Raw genomic sequence first — 15,492 nt, forward strand, 5'->3', positions numbered from 1 at the left:
GTTGGGCAGGGCAGACTTGAGGTTTGCCCACGCTCAACAGAAAGGGACACAGACCCACCTCCTGGTTGGAGGCATCCAAAGAACATGGCTGAGACCAAGTGTGGGGGCACAGGCCTATAATCTCAGCACTCTGGGAGGCTGAGGCAGGAGGGTCACAAGTTCCAGCTCAGCCTGGGCAACTTAGCAACCTGTCTCAAAATCTAAAAATTCCAAAAGGATCAGAGATATAGCTTAATGCAAAGGCCTTAATCTTCAGTACTGGAAAAGAGAGAGAATATGGTCAGGAGTCTGTGTACCCTCTGCCTTGGGTCTGCTGTGAGGTCCGAGTCTCGGTCCCCAAGGACAGCAGCAAGGACCCCGGGGCTGAGAAGGGAGGCTGTGGGCAGAGGATGCTGGCCCTCGGTCTGCGCTGGCTCCTCACCCACCGTGCAGCCCTTCCCAGAACGCAGTGTGGGACTGCTGGATGGGCGGAAGGAAATCTCTCCCAGGACCAGTGACTGTCCTCAGGCTCTGGACCGACTGGACACTGGAAAAAGGTTCTCCCTGGACCACACAGAGTTTTCTAACATGAGGATCTGGGCTACTGGAGGAAGTAGAAAGGAGGCTCCATGGGCTTTCAGCCTCAGCAGACGATGGAACATATAAGCTTCCTTTCTCTTCCTTGATTCCCTCCTAACCTCAGGCCTACCAGGTGTGCTCTACTGCTGAGCTGCATCCCCAGCCCTTTGTATGCTTTAAGACAGGGTCTCATGAGGCTGCCCAAGTGGGACTCAAACTTGGGATCCTCCTGCCTCAGCCTTCCCCAGTGCTGGGATTGCACGTGTGCACAGGCCTGTCTTCCAGAGTGCTTGTTTTGTGTCTATGCTTCAGGCACTTGCCAGCTTGCTTACTGCTCACATGAGACCCAAGCCTGTTGCTTCATAACCTTCCCTGAGCAGGCGCAGTAAGACTTATTTCCCATGTAGGCGATGAGCAGAATGTGACAGCAGGTGACTCACTGTCACCCCTGAGGTGCATTTACCTACACAGCGAGGGGGGCCAGGGCCCAGAACAGTACCAACACCTTCAAAAATGATGTCACTCCCCATACCCAATTCAGATCCACACGTTTGAACCTGCACAATCATCTCAGATCCATATCATTAAGTCAAATTCCGGGAAGATGGCTTGATATTCTAAATTATTTGTCAGCCCAGCACGGCAAATAAACATTTGTGAAATTCATTTCAAAAGATGTTAACACTGGTGAAACCCACATGCCCCCAGAGGGATTATACAAATTTCCATGTCAAATATTTGAAGCAAAGCACTTGTAGAGAAACAGTGCTTTTTTGTGTTTTGATGCCTTTCATTTCCATAAACTAGATTACTTTCTGAAATTACTTTCACACAGAGAACAGTTTCTATTGAATTCCAGTCAGTGAACTCCTCTGAGTGTGAGGTGAATAAAATATCTGGGGTCTGCGGGGCTTCCTGGATGCATCCACACCTGCTGGAGCATAGACGGTAAACCAAGTCGAGATGTTATCTGCAGAGACCTCAGGTACCAGATCTGCTGTCTTACTGTAATTGCTAAACAGCCAATTCATTTAGAGCCCAACCAGGAAGCTCCAGGCTTTCTTTCCCCCCATCTCTGCTACCTGGCTCTGTTGTTAGCTGGAGATTTGCTGGCAGGCAGCTGCCTGCTATGGAGAGGTTCCCCGACAGACAGTCAAGTTTATCTGCTTCCTGCAAACACTGATTCTGCCAAAAAAAAATCCACACACAAAAAATGTGATCCAAGCAAACATTGTCCTATTGTCCTAGTTCTATCAAGCCCATAAAATTAAAATGGACTGAGTTTTCTTAAAAGGGAAAAAAAAGAAAAAGTATTCAAAGAACCAAGTAGAAGAAAGCTGTTGGGTTAAATGTTACTCAGAACAAACAGGCACTTCCTATAGGTGTGGGCTCTCCACTGCTGTCTGGAGACAGGATGGTGATTCTGGGGTGGCTAGGGACACAGAGGACAATGCTCCTTAGATAAAGGCACTGGGAGTTCTTATCTTATGGAGTTGGCTCATCTTGGAAATACAGAACACTTCTTAGCAAATCTAACCTTGACCAACTTTAAAATGGCCAAGTGATTAGCACTGAAGACAGCTCTGGCTACAGCCAGGATGTGGCCTGCAAACATCAGAGGCCAGACTGGTTGGTGCCTGTGGCTGCCTGACCAGGAGGAGAAAGAAGGAAAGGAAGGTGAGAGAAGGCAGGCCGAAGGATTCCTTGCCCCCACCAAGGCAGTTTCCTGACTCCTCTGAGTAAGGGGAGCCCCGGGGGCTCCTCAACTGAGGAGTGGAATGAATTGATGGAGAGAGTAGCGGGATTGCTCTGGGTACCAGAGGAAGAAAGCACCAGAAGGCTAGTAGGAGAGCCATGATGAGACGGGCTGGTAACTGGAACCAGAGTGAGAACAGAAGAAAGTGCAAGAAGCGGTTGATTTCTGGGTTTATTTAACACCAACCCTTTCTGTGCGCGAGAATAAAGGAGAATAGAAGATGATCCCAAATACATATTCTTGAGCAGCTGGAAAAATGCAGTTGTATTTATTTAGATGAAAGAAACTGCAGATGGAAACTAGGATGTGGATATACAGTGTCATCTTGAGGTGTCCATTAGATTTCCTAGTGGAAAAGCCAGCTAGAGGATGGCTACAATGAAATATAAAGTTCCCAGTCATCTATTTAAACAGGATGTGTTTGAGTCTGGAAACTGGATGGAGATCACCAGGAAGGGAAAAGTAAATATAAGAAGAGGCCGGGCATGTGAGAATGGAGGCACACGTGTAGTCCAGGAGATTGCAGATTCAGTGCAAACCTGCGGTACTGTGTACAGAAAGCCCCTCCAGTCACTTGATAGACCCTGAAAGCGTAAACGCAGAATGTCTGTCCACCAAGGAGACCGAGCGACCACAGCCAGCGGCCCCAACGAAGGGGAGGGAGGAGGTGTGGCCTGCGCTGTCCAGAGCGGGGCTGCTCCAGGAAGGAGGACACAGCAATGGCTAGACCCCCAGACGGCAGGTTGCCGAGGGGCTACTGAAGGCATGAGACAACCGAAGAGACCAGCAGACCGAGCCCCAAGAGCAGAATGGCCCCGCTTGGCAAATGTTCCTCCTCCCTACTTCCTGGGCCCTCACTCCCAGGACCCACGGAGCCCAGGCACAAATGTGCGCGCGCGCGCGCACGCACACGCACACACGGGTGACGGGATGTTGCAGGTGCCCTAGAGCTCCACAGCCACCTTGGCTTCTTCTCCTCCTCCGAAACACCCTGCCACGGTTTTCTTCACCGCTTCCAAACTGGCCAGCATCTTGCCACGACTTTGATTCCCGATCCTGGCCATGGTGGGTGGGGGCTGCACTCACAGGCTCCCCAGAGCTGTGCCTGCCGCGTGGAGAGGGTCCTGGCCACGACAGCGACGCTGTGTATGGAAAAGGGTGATGTGCGGACAGGCAGCACACCCGCCGTGACGTGGCTCGGATTCAAGTCTCCCCGGTCCTTCCAGCCTCAGTCATCCAACTACAGAGCGGGAGCTGTGTCCTCCTGGGTGGGAATGAGAATTAAAATGGGGCGGAACTGCTCTTGTAAACCATCTGAGCCGTACTGACTGTGCCAGGGTTTCCTCTTTTGTCCCTTGTCCTACACTTTGTTCCTAAAAGCCACAGCAGAGAATTCCAACTCTGCCTTTAGTCAGCCAAACTAGCTCCTGGCATTGTGGGCTCTCTTTAGCTTTTCTGTTTTCCTACAAAGTAAAACATTTTCACTAGCAGGAATGAGTTTTCATGGTAAGAGCTGCATTTTATAAGTGTTTTATGCTGGGCATGGTGGCACACACCTGTAATCCTCACTCTGGGAGGCTGAGGTAGGAAGACAGCAAGTTTGATCCAGCCTGGGCCACTTAGTGACTTTGTGAGGCCCTGTCTCAAACTGAAAAATAAAAAAAGAACTGGGGATGTAGCTCAGTGTGAAAGCCCTGGGTTCAATCCCCGGCATCAGAATGGAAGAAAGGGAGGGAGGGAGGGAGGGAGCAAGGGAGGGAAGAGGACAGGGGAAAGAACTTTCATGATGCATATGCAATAACAAGATGTACAAAGGGATAAGCTTGAAAAAGAGCCACTTAACATTTTACGTGACATTTTACATTCAAATATAATTCATATATGAAGAAATGGAAAATTAGATAAATAAAAATTTAGTCAAACAGTAAGCTAAATATACCTTTCATTGTCACTAAATTTCATTTTTTGTCAAAGTAGACCACATTGTATTTTTAAGTGCTCTCATTTTGTTAGTGGGTTTCCCTTTGAGCAAATGGTAAAAGGCAAAATTTAAGTTAGGCTTAGTGGCACAGGCCTATAATCCCAGCACTCTGGGAAGCTGAGGCAGGAGGATCCCCAAGTTCCAGCTCAGCCTGGGTAATTTAACAACTTTGTGGTGAGACCATCTCAAAACAAATAGAGAAATAAAAGTAGAAAAGCCTGGGAATGTAGTTCTGTGAAGGCCCTGGGTTCAATCCCTAGTAACACACACACACACACACACACACACACACACACAAAATTACATTCTACACTGAAAAAATATGTCTTTGACTCTAAATTCTTTAATTTCTCCAGGTCCCCTCCCCAAAACAGTTAAGAATTAATAACTATGCATGAAATACATGCACACCACACCCCCCATTCTCTACCTTTGCTGGTGCGTTCTCCATTGTACACTGGTGTTCTCTACCAGCTAGATTCTCCCCGGCATGCAGGAAAGGTCTGGGCACAGGGCACAAAAGAAAGACAGTTCACCAAGAGCAAGGGTATGGGGTTAGGAATGGTGACAGTGCACTGGGCTGGGCTGTGGCAGAAGCCCCAGGACTTGGTCCCAGTAAGACAGGCTGAGAGAGTCTGGAGCAGCTGCCGTGGGTGCCCGAACTCACCCCCGGAAGATCTGGGGTGGAGAGTGGGAGCTCTACTGCAAAATGACTTTCCTCTCTTAAAACTGTGAATGAATGGAATTCAGAATCTGTCATAAGGATAATGCGAATGAATGTATGAATGAATGGATGGATGGATGGATGGATGGATGGATGGATGGGTGGATGAATGAATGGATGGATGGATGGATGGATGAATGGATGAATGGATGGTGGATGAATGGATGGATGGATGAATGGGTGGATGGATGGGTGGATGGACGGATGGATGGATGGATGAATGGATGGATGGATGGGTGGATGAATGGATGAATGGATGGATGGATGAATGCACTCTGCTTGGCTTGAGACCTCCATGGCATGTTTCTGTGGGCAGCAAATGTGTGTGGCTCACGAGGGAGAGGGAGATGGTGGATGTAAGTGGCTGTGGAATGGCCACCGTCCAGCTGCTCCACTCACACTCCTGCTCCCCAGGAAGGTGTCAGTGGTGCAGACCTCACCTCCACATCCCAGGAGTGGAAAGGGTGGGGCTGGGTGTTGTGCAGGGTGAGGACAGTGCTCAGTCCTCCAGCGGCACCAGCTGTGCAGCCCAGGCACTCTGGAGAGCTCGCTGCGGAGATGGAGGCCTTCCAGTGGCAGAGCCAATCCGACTGTGTCCCCAGGGCCCTGCTGGGAGGCAGGGCTTGAGGAACATGTGAGCCAGTTTATCTCTGTGCAGAGTTGCAGTGGACATGGTGTGGGCCACAGGCACTACAGCTTTATGTGCACAGCATCATACTCATTATTTCATGCTCACCGTCCAACGCTGAAGTAAGAATTCTCCTTCTTGTTGGTGAGGAGACCAAAGGTGTGAGGGCTCTTGGAAGACACCAAACTTCCTGGAAGGGGCAGAAGGTCCTAGACTCAAAACACGATGCCAATTCAGGCTCAGAACCCATTTTCCGTTTGGCACATTGGTTCTTCTTCTCCATCCAGCAGATGAGGAAAGTGGTGGCCCCTCTGCCATCACTTCTGCCCCTTGGATGTCACTTCCCATCGCAACACAAGTGACACGCTCACTAAAACTGATTGAAGAAAGCACATGTTACTGTGGAGCCATTGAGCCTGAACATGATCTTCACCTAACCTTGGCCCAGTCAGGCAAGGACCTGAGAGGGACACAGTGACACACCTTAATCACCTGTCACCTGCTATTGTTAAGGGCAAAAAGGCTATTTGAGGGTTTCTTCCACAATGGACCACGCGAGTGACCACCTGGATAATCTTGGCAACCAGAGATATTGATCTTATCTGAGTGATTAGTTAACAGGATTGTTTTTCTGTTTCTAGCTGCCCTGTATCAATCTGTGACCACCTGCTGGAAAACAGGCCACCTACACGGAAAACTCATCTTTTCTGGGTATGTTAATACTGCCAGCTGGGAAACCTGGCTTTCTGATTTCTGCGGTCACACACAAGACTTCTGTTGTTGCTATTGTTGTTTTTCAGTACTGGAGATAGAACCCAGGCCTTGTGCCTGCTACCACAAAGCTACATGCCCAGCTCATGGAAGACTCTTACAGAGAGTGGCAATGGTGGCTCTGTCTCCCAGGCTCGCAGAACAGCCCTACAAATCCACGTAAAGCCATTCGGAGCAATTTGACAGTGCTTGACTGTCCCCAGATGTCCTCCAAAACACCCAGAGATTTGTTGGCAACAGGATAGCACACCAGCCTTTTCTCAAAGGTGTCTCCAGTTTCTAGCTTGGTTTGCAGATGGCTGTAGTTAAAAATAGTTAAAGCCGGGCCCGGGATTTAGCTCAGTGGTTTTGCGGCCTGCTGCGCAAGTGCAAGGACCCGAGTTCGATCCCCGGTATGAAAAAAAAAAAATAGTTAAAGCCTGCAAACCTAAGAACCAGCTCAGAGACCTCAAGACCAAGAGGCAAACGTGCCCATGGGACCTGGTTGGCGCTGGCCTCGATTCTCCCTCTTCTCTGGAGTGACAGCTGCCTGATACTGGCATGCTCCCTGCAGCCACATGGGCATGCAAAGGGCCCCCTGCCCAGTCCGCCCTGCTCATCCAGCCCCGCCTGTCCCAGCAGCTGTGCCGGCCTCTGCCCACCTTAGCTCGTGGCCTCCATGCCTCCCCACCACCAACACCAGCACCCAGGGAGCGGCAAGAGGGGCTCTCAGCCCAAGCCGCTGAGCCTGTGGTGAACACAACCACGGTCAAGGCACTGCTGGCCCCTTCCTGTACCAAGCAAAGCCTTCTTCCAGAGCTTCACAGGAAGCGGCTACAGAAACAGCAGTGGGGTCCCATCAGCCCTGGTCCAGTCCATGGGAGTGCAGTGCTCCTGCTGCTGGTGTGGGGCCCGCTCACTCCCCTCAGGCAAGCCTGGCTGCCCTTCCCAGGTAGATGTGGCTGTCCTTTTCACAGGGTTGAATTTGGAAGCTTTGGGTTTGTTGGGTAATTAATTTGTTGTGAAAACAAATATGGAGAGAAAGCAAACTTTTCTCCGGGATGCAAATAACCGTGGATGCTCTGTGTTTAGTAAGGACGGCTGAACACTGCTGGGTCTGTGACTGGCTTTATTACACGTGTGAGCCATCAGACATTGATAGCTCACTCCTCATCAACGTGAGCGATTTATAATCATGAACTATGACAGAAAGACAAATGCGGAAATCTCAGGACCAAATTAGACATAATTAGTATCCATACAGGAAACATGCCAGTAACCTGGCAATTTGCAGCCCAGGGAGGACACACGCAGCATTGTCTTAACGACAAGCTCATAGAACGTGTAATTAGCCACCAGCCACGGCCACCTTAGCACACGGATCTGAGCCGCTGCCAGTCACGGGCCGGCCTGCGACACCTCTTTGCTAGAAACTGCTCTGAGCCCAGGCTCAGGAGGAGGCGCCCAGTCCACGTGTGCCAGAAGGGGCAGCAGCTGTGCCTCTGGCTTTTCCTCTGAGGGACTCACAGTATTTTTCCGCAGTTTAAGGAATGTGGAGTTCAGGGGTTAGTTTCAGTCAAGTTACTTTCAGAAACAGAAGCTCATGGTGGTTGGGCACACATGTGATCCCCACACTGCAGGGCTGAGACAGGAGGATCGCTGTGACTTTGAGGCCAACCTGGGCTACATAGGGAGTTCAAGGTCAGCCTAAACTACATAGTGAGACCGTCTCAAAATTTAAAAAAGGAAAAAAAAAAGAGAAAAAAGAAAACAAAGAAGCTCATGGCATCTCTTTATGTCAGAGTTTAGTGACAACTATGAAAATTATAACCCTAATTCAGACAATGAGATTTCTCATTCTAGGAAGTTGATTTCTTTTCTTTCCTCTTCCTTTCTTCCTTCTTTCCTTCTTTCCTTCCTTCCTTCCTCCCTCCTTCCCTTCCTCCCTCCCTCTCTCCCCACCTCCCCTTCTTTCTTTCTGGACAAGATCTTCTTACGTTGTTTGGACTGGCCTGGAACATTGCTAATGTAGTAAAGGATGGCCTTGAACTCAAGATCCTCCAAGGGCTGGAAATTCAGGTGTGTACCACCATGATGGGTTTAAGGAGTTAAATTAAAGTTCAGTAGCCCTCTCTTTATCCCTGGGGAATGGGCTCCAAGACCCCTAGTAGATGTCTGACTCTGAGAATAGTACTGAGTCCTTACATACTATATATCTTCTATTCATACATACCTACAATAAAGATTAAGTTATAAATTGGTACAGTAAAAGATTAACAACAATAACTAATAATGAAAGAGAACAAATCAAACATTGTACTGTCATAAAAATTAGCCAAGTGTGGTGACACAAGCCTAGCAGGAAGATCTCAATTCCAGCCCAGCCTGAATAACTAAGTGAGAACTTATCTCAAAATAAAAAAGGCTGAGGATGTAGCTTAGTGTGAGGGCCCTGGAGTCAATCCCCAGTGCCACAAAAAGGGGGGGAGAGGGAGGAGAGGAGGGGGAGAAAAAGGATGAATAGGAGGAGGAAGAAAGTGAATATAGTACAATAAGGTATTTTGAGAGAGACACCGCATTAATAACTTTAATTTTTGGTGGTACAGGGGATCAAATCCAGGGCCTTTGCATGGAGCTACATCCCCAGCCCTTTCATCTTTTATTTGGAGTGTAAGACCGAGGGCCTGACCAAACGCTCCGAGGAGCTGACTGCAGCGATGAACACCCGGGAAGGAACACACCAGACAAGTTGGAAAATAAAACAGACCTTTATTAGTCTGGCCAGATGGCACTCCCAAAGCAAAGTAGCTTAGAGAGGCCACTGGCTCAGAGTCCAAGGCTGTTTTATAGGGGGTTGAGGGGGAATTTAACATGTAGATGTATGAAAAAAAGGAACAAAGGTTAGTGGTCGACTGTCATGTACTGATGGTCAGCAGACACACACAGTAATGGTCATGACCATATGGTCATGACCGTCACGTACTGATGGTCGGCAGACACACTGATGGATTGTTCTACCGACAGTGGGCCCGGGAACATTCGTTCTCCGGACAAACAAGGGGTTGAGTAATTTACTTAGGAACTTTGTTTTGCTACAGATTTATCTATTATCCCAGAACTAACAAGCACATTTTAACCATTAATTTTTAAATACAATAGAGGCTAAGGGAGTAATTGAATTTGGAATCATACAGTCCCACGTTCCCCACTGATTTTCTGTAATCTAAGTAATCTTACGCATAAATGTAGGCATCCATTGTACACAACAGCATGATAATAATACGCATATACATATGATTATAATGGCAATGAATAGTTGTCTTAACCATTGTAAATTGGGCAGCCATTTAGTTAGCCATTTAAACAGATCTCCACCATCCTCATCATGTACTTTTTGAGCCAAGTCTTTTAATTGTTTTACCTCTTTTTGATTTTGAACTATCATATTTCTTATTTTCTCACAACCTTGGTGGTGGAAGAGCAACAAATAGTCTATCACTGCCCTATTATCTAAGATTGCCTGTCTCTGTTCTTGTAACTCTTGGTTAAATTGGCCGGAATATAATTGAAGGTTATTCCTTCACAGGTATAAAGCCATCCCATTGGCAGGGAGATATGGCAATTGTTATACACAATTTTTTTTGTTTTATATGGCAGGACATCCCTTCCGACTGTTTTATCCTCAGACATTTGGTTGTACAATTTTCATACATAGCACATTCAGTCTTATTTGACATGATCACTTTAGGCGTATATAATTTGACAGCATTTTTAGGCTTATGACATGTGACAGGTCCCCAGTTATAACTATCTATATAAGTAAGTTTTTTTCCTGGAATATCCTTAAACAGGGTATAGGGCCGTATTAACTCTAAAGGGGTGCATATCGGGATAAGACAACTTCCCAATACATAATGGAAATTCACATCAACACTTAAACAGAATTCAGATAGATTAAGCGACTTTGCCAATTGAACCCATATATTTTTTGTGTGATCTAGTCCTCCTGAGGGCAATACTGTCAATGTTCTAGAAAATATTATCATGAAGGCAAAGCATTTCCAACCCGCTCCAATCTTAGCTTTTGGTCTCCCGGTTGGCTGATAATCTTCCATTTGTCCTTTTTGACATCTGCGGGGGGGTCCTGGTTTTAGATGGTTGCGATGTATCCAGGCAGAATGTCCAGCCACCTTTACTGCCAAAAGAGTTGACAGGACAACAGGAACCGGTCCTTTCCAGTGAGGTTCTAGGGTCTTGGAATCAAACCTGCGAATAAAAACCAAATCTCCCGGCTTATAGGGTAAAGGTTGTAAAGGTTTTTCATTTGGCCTAGTCATTTTCTTTCTTTCGTAACGTCTCATGTAGCTCTGACTGAAGCTGATGAACTGCTTTTAAGGATTTAAGGAGCCAAAGGTGGGAAAACTTTTCTTTTAATTCTACATCTATTAATGGAATGATTGGGGGAGATCGCCCATAAATAATCTGGAAGGGGGACAGATTGAGGGGAGGCTTGGGAGTACACCTTATTCAGAGGAGGGCAAAAGGAAGAAGTTCTACCCAACCTAGTTCAGTCTCCAAACATAATTTAGTCAGAATCTCCTTTAAAGTCCTATTTGTTCTTTCTACCTGTCCTGAACTTTAAGGCCTATAGGCACAGTGTAGGTTCCACTTTATTCCAAGAATATTACTAATTAATTTAGATATCTTAGCTGTAAAGGCTGGACCATTGTCGGACCCCAGAGCTAAGGGCAAACCAAAATGGGGAACTATTTCTGTCAGGAGCTTTTTAACTGTTACTTCAGCTGTCTCCCTCTTAGTGGGGTTTGTTTCTACCCATCCTGAAAATGTATCCACAAAAACTAGCAGGTATTTGTACCCATACATGCCAGGCTTCATTTCAGTAAAGTCCAACTCCCAATGTCCTCCTGGAGTTAGTCCTCTGTGTCGGACCCCAGGGGGCCCGGTTACCCGATTAGCATTTACCTTGAGGCAGGTGGGGCATCGTCTCACCATGTCCTGGGCCTTTTGGGCTAATCCCTCACTGACGAAATGAGGTTGCAGGGCAGCCATCATCCTTTTCTCACCGAGGTGAATGGACTCGTGTAGTTCTCGCAGCAACGTATCTGCCACAGCGGCTGGGAGCACCACCATCTTTAGTCGTCCACCATCCATGTTCTCCTTGAGTCCAATGTTTCCTGTTCATTTCTTTTATTTCTTTATCTGTGTATTCCGGTTTCTCTGGGAGCACCGGCGTGGGAAGCAGAACCATTTGTCTCCCCACAGATTTTTGGGCAGCTTGTTGAGCTGCCTGGTCAGCAGCATTATTACCAATCATTTCAGGGCTAAGCCCCTTCTGGTGCCCACGGCAATGGATGATGGCAACCTCTCTGGGCATCCAGATGGCTTGTAGTAATGCCAATATCTCAGTCTTATTTTTGATTTCTTTTTTTTTTTTTAGAGGTCAACAGTCCTCTATTTTGATAAATTTCCCCATGTACATGGGTGGTGGCAAAAGCATTACGGCTATCAGTGAATATACTTATCCTTTTTCCTTTTCCCAATTCCAGAGCCTTGGTCAAGGCAATCAGCTCAGCTCTCTGAGCTGAAGTCCCTTGAGGTAGCCCCTGTTCCCATTTTACCTGTTGGTCCTGGTTGACTACCGCCGCTCCAGCATATCATACACCATCCCGAATGAAACTGCACCCATCAGTATAGAAAGTTATCTCTGCATGGGGGAGGGCTTGGTCTGTTAGGTCCGGACGCCCTCCCCTCAAATTTTCAAGAGTCTCGAGACAATCATGGATGGGCATTTGTTCATCAGATTCTGGGAGTAGAGTAGCCAGATTGAGGCTAGCGGTGGTGGCAAAACTTAATGCGTGGCTGTTCTAACAAGAGTCCTTGATACTGTAACAGTCTGGCATTAGACAGCCATTTGCTAGGTGAGCTATTCAACAAGGGCTCAATGGCATGGGGAGTGATCAAAGTCAAATCCTGTCCAAAGGTCAATTTGTCAGCCTCTCAGGTTAAAGCAGCTGCTGCTGCTACTGTCCTCAAACAAGTAGGCCACCCTCGGGCCACTGGGTCGAGCCTTTTTGAGATGTATGCCACAGGCCGCTTCCAAGGCCCCAAAAGCTGAGTAATCACTCCCTTAGCTACCCCATTTTTCTCTGCCACATACAAGGTAAAGGGTTTGTTCAAGTCTGGCAGTGCCAGGGCTGGTGCTGATGCAAGTGCAGTCTTAAGCATTTGAAATGCCTGCTGGTGAGCCTCAGTCCACTCGAGGGGTGTGTTTCCTACCGCCGTGGCCTCGTGTAGGGGTTTGGCAATCTCAGCAAAGCCAGGAATCCAAATCCTGCAATAGCCAACTGCCCCTAGGAACTCTCGCACCTGTTTCTTTGAGCCTGGCTTCGGAATCTGGAGAATTGCGGATACTCTCGATTCTGCCAGCCTCCTCTTTCCCTATCTTTTTAGCCATTCTGTCCTCAAAAGGATCCCTGTTGTTAAACACCTTCATTGCCACACTCATCAACTTTTCCGTTTTCTCCCTCAAACCCCTCCATTCGCTGCAATTTTTTTCTAATATCTGGGGCTGACTGAGTAACAAAAGCCAAATTAAATGCATGTCGATTTGCAGGAGCATCTGGGTCAATTGGAGTATACGTACAGTATGTTTCCAACAGACGCTCCAGAAAGGCAGTAAGGGATTCCTCAGGCCCTTGAAGGACCTCGCTTACCTTACTCAGATTGGTAGGCTTTCAAGCGACTCCCCTCAAGCCAGCTAGGAGATGCTGACGGTAGTTTTGGAGAGCTTCTCTCCCGCCCGAGGAATTAGCTTACCACAGGGGACGGGTGGATGGAAGTTGCACCTCAATACGGGCCCACTGTTGTTCATCGAGTGGGCCCTCTGATCCTCCTAACACCGATTTTATGGCCTGTCCTCGAATTCTTTCTCTTTCTTTGGAGGTAAAAAGGGCTTGGAGAAGTTGTTGACAATCATCCCAGGTTGGGTCATGGGTATGAAAAACAGACTCTGGGAGGGAGATCAAAGCCTGGGGTTTTTCTGAAAAAGGGGGATTTTGATGTTTCCATTTATACAAATCACTGGTAGAGAAAGGGATATAGACATAATGACCCTGTTCTATTTCCCTAAGAGGCAAAAGAGGAACTGAATTAGTCCCTTCAGTGGGAGCCCTGCTGGGACCATAAGCGGCTCCCGTTCACCTGTGAGAAGGGGAGGTTACAGAATCTGGAGATTTTTCTTCTTCAGGAAGAGGAGGATAGAAGGGGTTCCAAGATCTGGCACAGATTTTATCAGAGGAGGATGATGGCTCCACATAAGGTGGAGGTCTTATTTCAAGATCTAAGGGGTCAGGATCTTGCGAGAGCACTGGCTTGGGAGCTCAGGCTTTTGCCTCTCAGGGTTTACTTGGGGTCATAACCAAAATGCGAGAGCTTGTTTGTAGGGAACAACGCTGCAACCAAGCCAGAGGCTCCTGACAAGCCTGAACCCAGATATTTATATATGGAAACTGATCAGGATGGCTAGGGTGTCCGGTGACCTTTTTCCATACCGCCCGGCAGAGGCTTGGATCAAAGGAGCCCTCTGCTGACCATCCAACTCCAAAGGCCGGCCACTCCAATTGACACAGGGAGCGAAGTTTTCCACGAGAAAATTTAACCCCATGTTCGTCCTCCTGCTCGGGGGAAAAAGCCAATTTAAAATTAGTGAGAAAACAATCCAACGGAGTATTCTTGGAGCCAGATCCTCCCATCTCTGCCCTTGATGGTTTGGAAAAGAAGTAAACACAAAACGGACAGGACATTAACATATGACGAACAAGACAAACGGGCACCACAACAGAACCGAAACTAAACCTTCCCTTGTTCCTTGTCAGGAACCTTGGGGTCAGGGGAGGCTTACCGGCCTGTCAGTCACCTCACTCCTAACAACAAACGGTTGCAACCGGCCAAAAACTTATCTCCGGAGGTTTTTCTGAGGTCTGTGCCTATGAGTCTCCTGCTGGATCCCGCCACAGAGTCTCGGCCGAACCGGGGTTCCTTACCCAGGGATCTCTCTGGGGCCTCCAAAATGTAAGACCAAGGGCCTTACCAAACGCTCCGAGGAGCTGACTGCAACGATGAACACCCGGGAAGGAACACACCAGACAAGTTGGAAAGTAAAACAGACCTTTATTAGTCTGGCCAGACGGCACTCCCAAAGCAAAATAGCTTAGAGAGGCCACTGGCTCAGAGTCCAAGGCTGTTTTATAGGGGGTTGAGGGGAAGTTTAACATGTAGATGTATGAAAAAAAGGAACAAAGGTTAGTGGTCGACTATCACGTACTATGGTCAGCAGACACACACAGTAATGGTCACGACCGTCACATACTGATGGTCGGCAGACACACTGATGGATTGTTCTACTGACAGTGGGCCCGGGAACATTCGTTCTCCGGACAAGCAAGGGGTTGAGTAAATTACTTAGGAACTTTGTTTTGCTACAAATTTTATCTATTATCCCAGAACTAACAAGCACATTTTAACCATTAATTTTTAAATACAATAGAGGCTAGGGGAGTCATTGAATTTGGAATCATACAGTCCCACAGAGAGTCTCGCTAAATCATTAAGTTGCCCAGTTTGGGCTTGAACCTGTGATCTTCCTGCTCTGGCCTCCCAGAGTGCTGGGATTACAGATGTGTGACACTATGCTTGGTTTTATTCACTTGTGATGATGCAAGATGATGCTTAGAGGGACCACTTTCAATCTCCTCTTGGGATATGCAAACTGTCAGCACCACTACTTTTGCACTTTGTAGCCATTAATAAGTAGAATAATAATTACTTGGACACAAGCACAATGATACCATGACAGTCAGACTGATAGCCAGGGCAGCTAATAAGTGACTACAGAGTGGATGGCAGGTACAGTATGGAGGTGCTGGACAAAGGACTGACACCAGGCTGGGTCTGGGGTCCCTGAGGCTGCCTAAAAAGCTTACTCTACTCTTTTCATAGAAGAGCTTTGAGCATTTGGTGACACTTGTTGTGCAAAAATAACTTCAAGACACATTGGTAAGAGACAAGAGAAAGGT

At 47.6% G+C, this 15,492-nt stretch overlaps 1 long non-coding RNA gene across 2 annotated transcripts; it reads right to left on the minus strand.

Annotated features, from left to right (window-relative positions):
- Positions 1-2,551: 2,551 nt before the first annotated feature.
- LOC110347009 (uncharacterized) lies at positions 2,552-15,203 on the minus strand. Of its 2 annotated transcripts, XR_015450907.1 has the most exons (4): positions 11,381-15,203; positions 5,756-10,663; positions 4,726-4,798; positions 2,552-3,578 (listed from the first exon to the last, which is right to left on the minus strand). It is a non-coding gene; the product is annotated as an uncharacterized LOC110347009 (long non-coding RNA). The 2 variants fall into 2 exon arrangements; XR_002391324.2 differs by having other exon boundaries at positions 5,756-15,203.
- Between the last annotated feature and the right edge of the window lie 289 nt (positions 15,204-15,492).

The sequence above is a fragment of the Heterocephalus glaber genome, unplaced genomic scaffold (genome assembly GCF_053883595.1).
Source record: "Heterocephalus glaber isolate CG9 unplaced genomic scaffold, H.glaber_assembly_v1.0 deba00001118, whole genome shotgun sequence".
Classification (NCBI taxonomy): Eukaryota; Metazoa; Chordata; class Mammalia; order Rodentia; family Bathyergidae; genus Heterocephalus; species Heterocephalus glaber.